Source organism: Condylura cristata, unplaced genomic scaffold, assembly GCF_000260355.1.
Source record: "Condylura cristata isolate star-nosed mole 26May11 unplaced genomic scaffold, ConCri1.0 scaffold00004, whole genome shotgun sequence".
NCBI lineage: Eukaryota > Metazoa > Chordata > Mammalia > Eulipotyphla > Talpidae > Condylura > Condylura cristata.
The window spans coordinates 27,664,198-27,672,357 of NW_004567105.1; positions in this window are offsets into that span (position 1 = coordinate 27,664,198).

The following is an 8,160-nucleotide window of genomic DNA, read 5'->3' on the forward strand; positions in this document are numbered from 1 at the left end:
TTATTAGGCACAGGGAATGCTAAGCATTTAGAGTAGGTAAAAGCAAAACAGTATTTTTTTTTTTCTCAGGAACTGTCTGGTAAGAATTCCCTGTGTTCTAGCAAACATTTTCTGTCCACTACTTCTGAAACCTGTCCATTTTTAGGCCCTCTGTTCAGACCCCCTGTTGCTACTCTGGACTTCTAGAACTCCTATTGTCTATAGTAGTTAGAACCAATTTAGTGCAACCTGGTATTGTTAATTTTAGTTTTATGTCTTCTCATGCCAGCTAGAAAGGAATTTCTTGAAAGCAGAGGATTTGGATATATTACAGGGACTTAACCAAGAATCTCGTATATCACATGTTGCCTGTATCAACAATCTTGGATATCCCACACTGCTCTGCTCTAGTAATCTTGGAAACCCCACCAAGTCCCTCACCAACAATTTCCCAAGGGTTTAACCATTCAATGATCTCCAAGAATGGCTCACCTTGAATGGGTCTGGGACAGGATCTGTGGCCTTACTGGAGATGGCATAGGAGGGAATATCAGTAGTTAGCTTTGGATGATTTCCTGGAATAACACACATTGCAAACTCTGATATTCAGCCATCAAGTGTATTTTTTTTTAAAGATTTATTATTTATTCATACAGAACTGGGGTACAGGCCAGAGATGTGGAGGGTGAGAGGATTCACCAGAGACAGAGAGGGGAGCAGAACAGGCAGAACCACGAAGTACACTGCTGAGGGGAGCGGCGGGTGGGTCAGGAGAGGTCTGCCGCGCCATGTGGTCTCCTCCAGGGCAGGCGGGATCGAACTCATGCGGCAGTGGCTTAAGCTTTTTTGTGCTGTGCTTTAACCCGCTGCACCACCAGGGAGGGCCAAGTGTTTTGTTTTTTTTTTTTTTTTAACTGTGAAAGAACATAACATATATTTTACAATCTTAACCAATTTTACATTTGTGCAGTTCAGTAGTGTTAAGTATATACTTATTGTTATAAAATAGATTATAAACATTCATTTCTTCATCTCAGATTTACTTTAGCTATTCAGAATCTATGACAGACTCTTTTTTAATAAGAGAACAAATTACAAAAATCATTCAATAAAAAAAATGGGTGAACGTTTTAAACTGACATTTCACCAGTGAAGTTATAGAGATGCCGCATAAACACATGGAAAGTTATCCAATATCACTTGTCATTAGGGAAGTGAAAATTAAAACCACAATGAGATAACTGTCAGAATGACTTAAAAAAAAATAGCAAAAAAACAGAAAATACCCAGTGCTGACCAGAATGTGGCTTTAATGGAAATCTCACACATTACTAATGGAAATGCAAGAAAGACAACCACTTTGAAAAATTGGTAGTGTAAGAACTGGTTTATATGCTAGAACAGCATTCAGCAGATAAGCCAACATTTGCACTGCTAGATATTTGCACAAGAGAAATGATGACATATGTCTGCACAAAATTTCACAGGTGAATATTTGCAATAGCTTTGTTCATAATCAGCCCAAACTGGAGACCACCCAAATGTCTACCCACTAGTGAATAATAAATAAACAAATCCTAATACATCTATATTATGGAAAATACATAGGTTGCATGGACTATCAATCCATGTAACAACATAGATGAATCACAAAGTATTATAATGATAGGAGCCAGACTCAAAAGCTATATACCATTTGGTTCTTTTGATATAACACTTGGAAAATGAAACTATAGGGACAGACTGGAGTTGGGGAAAGAATTATCTATACATTTAGCAGTGAAATATGGTGGTTATAATAATTTTGATAGCAGTTACAATTGTAATTGTTTGAATACACTTGTAATTGTTTAAATGCATAGCACTGTGCACCTAAAGTCTTTTTTTACAGTATGTAAATTGTAATTTGGTTGATTGAGTTTTAAAAATATTTAGCTATTTAGTACTTCAAATAATTGGCCACCTAATTTGCGGTGTTGCAGTCAATAGCAGGATTAGAAAGGAGCTATTATGTAATATGTAGGTAGGTTCTCGTTTCCTTGGATTGTCACAGCTAACGCTTGTTTTCCTGGTAACTCAGTTGTGTTCATGCATGCCCCAGACAGAACCTGGTTTTTTATGGTAAATTTTATAGTCTTTTATAGAGTTAGGTGATGTTTTCATGGTACTTTGGGCAAACTATTGAGATTCTAGATCACTGAACAGAATCTTTTTTTTTTTTTTTAAGATTTATTTATTTATTTGTGCATACAGAACTGGGGTACAGGCCAGAGGCTCAGGGGCGGTGAGAGGCTTCACCCGAGACAGAGTGGGGAGCAGAACAGGCAGATCGATGAAGTACACTGCTGAGGGAAGCAGCGGGCGGGTCAGGAGAGGTCTGGCTCGCCATGTGGTCTCCTCCGGGGAGTGAATGGAACTCATGCGGAAGTGGCCTCAGATTCTCAGTGCTGTGCTTTAACCCGCTGCGCCACCAGGGAGGGCCTGAACAGAATCTTTTAAGGGTAGTAGATCGGTGCTAACCTTTCTTCCCAGGAAAAGTGTAAGCAAGAACACATTCTAGTACCCCTCTGGCTTTCATCTGACTGTTATGGACTTTGCAGTCCTGTAGATTTAAGCTTCAATCCCAGGACCTAAGTAAGTGGCCATGGTATTCAGTGAAAATAACCTCACCTGTAAAGTAAATATTGTAATACCTGACTTCCCAAGATGTTGTAAGCTAGCGACTTAGCAAATTACTTGGTACAAATTCAGTGCTCAGTCATTGCTATGATCACTGTTACTATTGCTACCACCCCCACTACCATCATCATTCCTTGTGAGTAAAGAGAACTTTCCCATTTATGATGGGTGACATCACCCTACCCAGGTTAAACCGATTACGCCATTTTCCATTCACCTAAGTCACAGATGCTCGGCACTGGCCAGCTCTTCTTGCCTGTGAAGTCATCTTGTTGAAAACTTGTTCTTCACTTTAAAGTGGCTCTCTGTCTGCAGTGCTACTGGTAGGCCTTCTTGGGTCTCCTTCTCACATCGGTTGGTTGCTTGTTGTCCGGTGATCTCAAGATAGGGTGAAGTCTACTTAAATCATTTCAGGAATGCAGCACACCTCAGGTGTAAGACAAGGCGCAGGCTTCACCTGCGCCCTTGCTTTGTCATCTGAATGTGGTCAGATCTCTAGTTTAGATATTTGAGTTGGTGAGTCAGGATATTTGAAGAAAGTGTGAATTTCAAAAATGATTCACTTGAACTTAGGAGAAAGAGATTCTTGCCTAATGTTTTATTGAGAACCCGTAATATGTGCGTCTATGAACCTCAGGCAATTAAACTGCCAGACAAGTATTTTCTTTGGACGAAGGAGGGAGTGCTATATTAAGGCATAGAGAGGAAATAAAAAGAAACGTAAGATCCAGAACCTGCTTTGAGATTTAACATGACAAAATGAAAAAAACACAAATTGAGACATTCAACAAACAAAATAGAATTCAATGCTCTGTGTTACCAGAAGCCTTAAGAAATGAAAAGGGAGGGATCTCCCTGATGGCCCAAGGTATTAAAGTGCAGCTCTGTGAGGCTATTGGCAGCCACTGCAGCAATAGTTGGATCCACAGCCAGGGAGCTGACCCACATGGCGCAGCAGACCTCTCCTGTCTCTCCTACTGCTCCCCTCAGCAATGAACTTTGTTGATCTGCCTGTTCTGCTCCCCACTCTGTCTCTGGAGAATCCTCTCACCCCCCACATCTCTAGCTTACACCTAAGTTCTTGTATGCATAAATAAATAAATCTTAAAAAAAAAAACAAATACAAGCAACAGAAGCCCTGATATACTCCAGTTCTTATATGCATAAATAAATAAAATACTAAAAAAAAGAAAAAGAAAAAGGAAGAAATGAAAAAAGAGTAGTAGTATGAAAAGTAACCAGGGCAGATATTTTTTTAAGCTCCCTTTTCATGACTTCAGATTTTTGATATTTTTGAACATGTGGTTTAAAAAATTCATTTCTGTCACCAACTACAATCACAGTAACACCTTCATTTTGTACCCAAGCTGAACCAGATGCTGTAGGTATGGTTAGATTTACAACTGTTTGTTGGAGAGTGATCAGAGCAGGAGATAGTGGGAGCAGGGAATGAAACACTTTTCCCTTTTCAAAAGGCCTATTCTCAAACATGTGTACAAACTGCTATGGAAACTTCTGGATTTTGTTTTGTTTGAATGCACAAGGGAAATGGGAAGCAGAGGTTGTTAAAAGGAAGCTTCAAAGGGCGCATGAGTCCTTTTCTTTGATAGTTTGTCTCAGATAAACTCTTTTTCTGCCAATTAGAAAAAAAAAAAAGTGCTTGCAAGGGTGTTTGATACAACAGTGTTTGATGCTCACACTCCCTGAGACCATGTGACACCAAAGTTGTCTGTATCCTGCCTGTGAAAACACAGATTTCCTGAGAAAGTCTCAGAATTAGTGGCAAATTTCTGTTTTTACTATTTCTTGAAAATATTTAGAATGAATGAGTGATTAAAAAATCACAATGAAGTGTCAATGAATGAAGACCTATACATATTTCTTTATATTTTTCTGTAATTTAAAAATACATGTGGATGCTGGCAGGAACGGTGCAGCACTGTGAAAAGCAGTTTGACAGTTTACACATAGAATTGCCTAATAACCTGGCAGTTCCACTTTTGGGTGTATACATGAAAGAATTGAAAGTAGATATTTGATTAGATATTTGTACACTTCTGTTCATTACAACATTATTTACAATAATCAAAAGATGGACACAAGCCATCTGTCCTTTGACAGAGGAAGGAAGGAAATTTTGACATGCCACAACATAGATGAATCTCAAGGACATTATAAGTGAAATAAACCTGGCATGGACAAACATTGCCTGCTTGCATTTTATAGAGGGGCCTAGTGTAGTCAAATTCATAGACAAAAGGTGGAAAAGGAGAAGGAAGTAGGGAGCTATCCTTTAACTGAACTTCAGTTTGAGAAGATGGAAAAATCAGAGCGATGACAGTGGTCATAATTATATTTCCTGCCACTGAACTGTACACTTAGAACTGGTGAAATGAGGCATCTCTAGTGGTGCAAGTGTTAAGTCTCAGTGCTGTCAAGCTATCACCAGCCACTGCAGCACAAGTTCGATCCCCAGCTGACCAGGGAGGTGACCCACACGGCACAGCAGACCTCTCCTGTCTCACCCACTGCTGCCCTCAGCAGTGTATTTCAGTAGGTCCAAGTGTTCTGCTCCCCACTCTGTCTCTGGTGAGTCCTCTCACTCCTCACACCTCTGGCATACATCCCAGTTCTTGTATGCATAAACAAATAAGAAAGAAATCCTAGAAAGAAGAAGAAATGGTGAAATGATCAAAATGTTAGTTGTCATTTACCCCAGTAAAATAACTTGACCATTTCATAAAAATAGATGTATATGCAATCACTTTTTCCTTCAACAACTAGTTTTATACAGTTGAGGAAAAAATAATGTTTCTTCTAGTTCAGCCGAGCATTCTGGCATCCTTGCTAACTCGATTTCAGTGTTGAGTGGGGGGAGTTGTTACTGCAGCTGGGAAATAAAGGAGCCTTGGAATTTTACTCTTGCAAACCTAATTTATAAGTGATAGATTACCTTCACGTACATTTATTTATGGATGTGCTCATGGATTGAGGGTATTCCAGGTAAAACAATGGGGTAATACGCAGGCAGGGATAAAATGGGGGAGGAGTCATAGACACTCCCGATGTGGTGCAAGGGGTTAAAGCACAGCACTGTGAAGCTCTTCACAGCCACAGCAGCACAAGTTCAATCCCTACCCAGGGAGGTGACCCACATGGCACCTCTCCTGTCGTCCCCACTGCTCCCCTCAGCAGTATATTTCAGCTGATCTTCCTGCTCTGCTCCCCACTCTGTCTCTGGTGAATCCTCTCACCCCCTGCACCTCTGGCATATTCCAGCTCTTGTATGCATAAATAAATAAATCTTTAAAAAAAAGTTATGTGGCACTAGTGGTAAGACAGAATAGTGGGTTATGTGAGGTCAAGCTAGGGAGAGAGTTCAAACTTGTTGTATAAATTAATAGACATCCATGGCAGATTCTTATTCTGGCTTTATGTGTATTACATATACCAAAACATAAAACCTTTCCTATGGTGGGGTTGTATTCTTCAGAAAAGAGGAATAGATATGTGCTTCAACCTTTAGAAATCTTAAGCCCTTTTATCCTGCTTATACTATGTGTAAGATTCTTTAAAATGCAAAGCTTCATGCACAAAAAAATTTGCAAAGGAGGCAAATTATACTTGCACAGCACACCATCACCACACTCCAGTGATCTTGGTAAATGACAAAACTCAGAGCGGGGTTCTTGAAACCCATTTCTGTGGCATAGTCTATGCTATCTCTTGATTTGCCTTTTTGAGGGCTGAGGTGAAGGTCACAATGTATTGACTCGTAGCATACACATAAATGTTTCCTTCACTGTTTTTTTCCCTGACATCATTCACTACCTGGAAAACATGGAGACTTTTGTTTGATTTGGAGATGGCAGTCTATTTACCAATGGCTGAAGGGTGATTAAGAAATAATGTAACTTCAAAGAGTATGTGGAGAGAGGCCTAGATAAAGATTGCCCCACTCTCTTTAACTGTAATGGGAAGTTGACTTAGGTTAAATTTGAACAAATCCTGTTGGATAGGTCATTGAAAATTAAGAATAAACCTAAGTATCTTGGTGTTGTAAAAACATTGTCTACAATGCACTGTTCAAGAGGCTGATGTCAGGATCCTATGATAAAATTACAAATCCCAGTTTTTGGAAAATGCTTACTGCTATTTCACGAGCATTTGGGAAGCAATTTTCAAATGTTCCAGTTCATAAAGGTAGAATGATTCATTTGCACATGATCAACACCATTGCGAATGATTCATTTGTGCATGATCAATATGATTGCTAACAAAGGGAAAAAAGGTGTTAAAATGACTGTGTCTCTGTGGATAGGACTCATTGCAATTAATGTTCAGGGACTACGGAGAGCCAGGCTCGTTCAGATTCTTTCCTTTTGGCTAATGAAAAGTAACGCGAATTATGATCGTGCAGGAAGAGACAAGCTATACTTTCCATTTTGACCAAAGATACATTTTTTTTTTAAAAGAGTAGAACTCGGCACGTGTCATTTGTCATGGAGACTGCAGCTTTCTGCTTCATTCAGCTAATGGTGCTGTGCCAGAAATTAAGGCCAGAAGGGAAAATTTTCACTTTAATTTTCAGGCTGTTGTGTTGATGGAAACCTGTAGTCTCCATTCCGGCAGCCACTACCCACACGTGACCATGAACACTTCAAGTGTGGCAAGCTGCATGGAGATGGGCTGTGTATAGAAAACACACCCTGGAATTGCAAGACTACAAAAAGGTAGAATTTTGAATAATTTTTTAAAATATTGATTTCATTGAAATGATACTATTTTGGTTTTATTAAGTTAAAATTCAATAAATTATTGCAAATTATTAAATTCATTAATAACTAACTAAATTAAATCATTAAAATTAGTTTCACCTCGTGGTAAACTAGCTTTTTTTTCTTTAACATATCTACTAGAAGATTTAATATTACATAGCTTTAATTCCTACTGGCTAGCATGGGCAGAGATGGCGTCACACTGATTTCACAGATATTTTTCCTTCATGCATTTCATTTTGTTCTCATATAACTAAAAATTTGAAACCCAGGTAAGAAGTGAGAATTAGGTTTTTAAACTCCTAAATCATTGTCTTAAAAAAGAAGTGTTTCCTTCAGCGACATCTTTGAAGAAATAGCACCCAATGCAACAATAATGAAAGGAAGGATAAATAGATGGGACTACAAGTTAAAGAGCTTCTGTATAGCAAAAGAGAAATTACAAAAAACAAGCAGACATCCCACTGATTGGGAAAAAATTTTCTCACACAAAACTAGCGATAAAGGATTAATCACAAAGATATACAAAGAACTAATGAAACTCAACAAAAATAAACAACCCTATCAGAAAAAATGGGCAGAAGAGCTAACGAGACACTTCTCCAAAGAGGAAATGCAGATGGCCAACAAGCGTATGAAAAAATGTTCAACATCACTCGTAATAAGGGAGATGCAAATTAAAACCACAATGAGATACCACCTCACCCCAGTGAGAATGGCACAT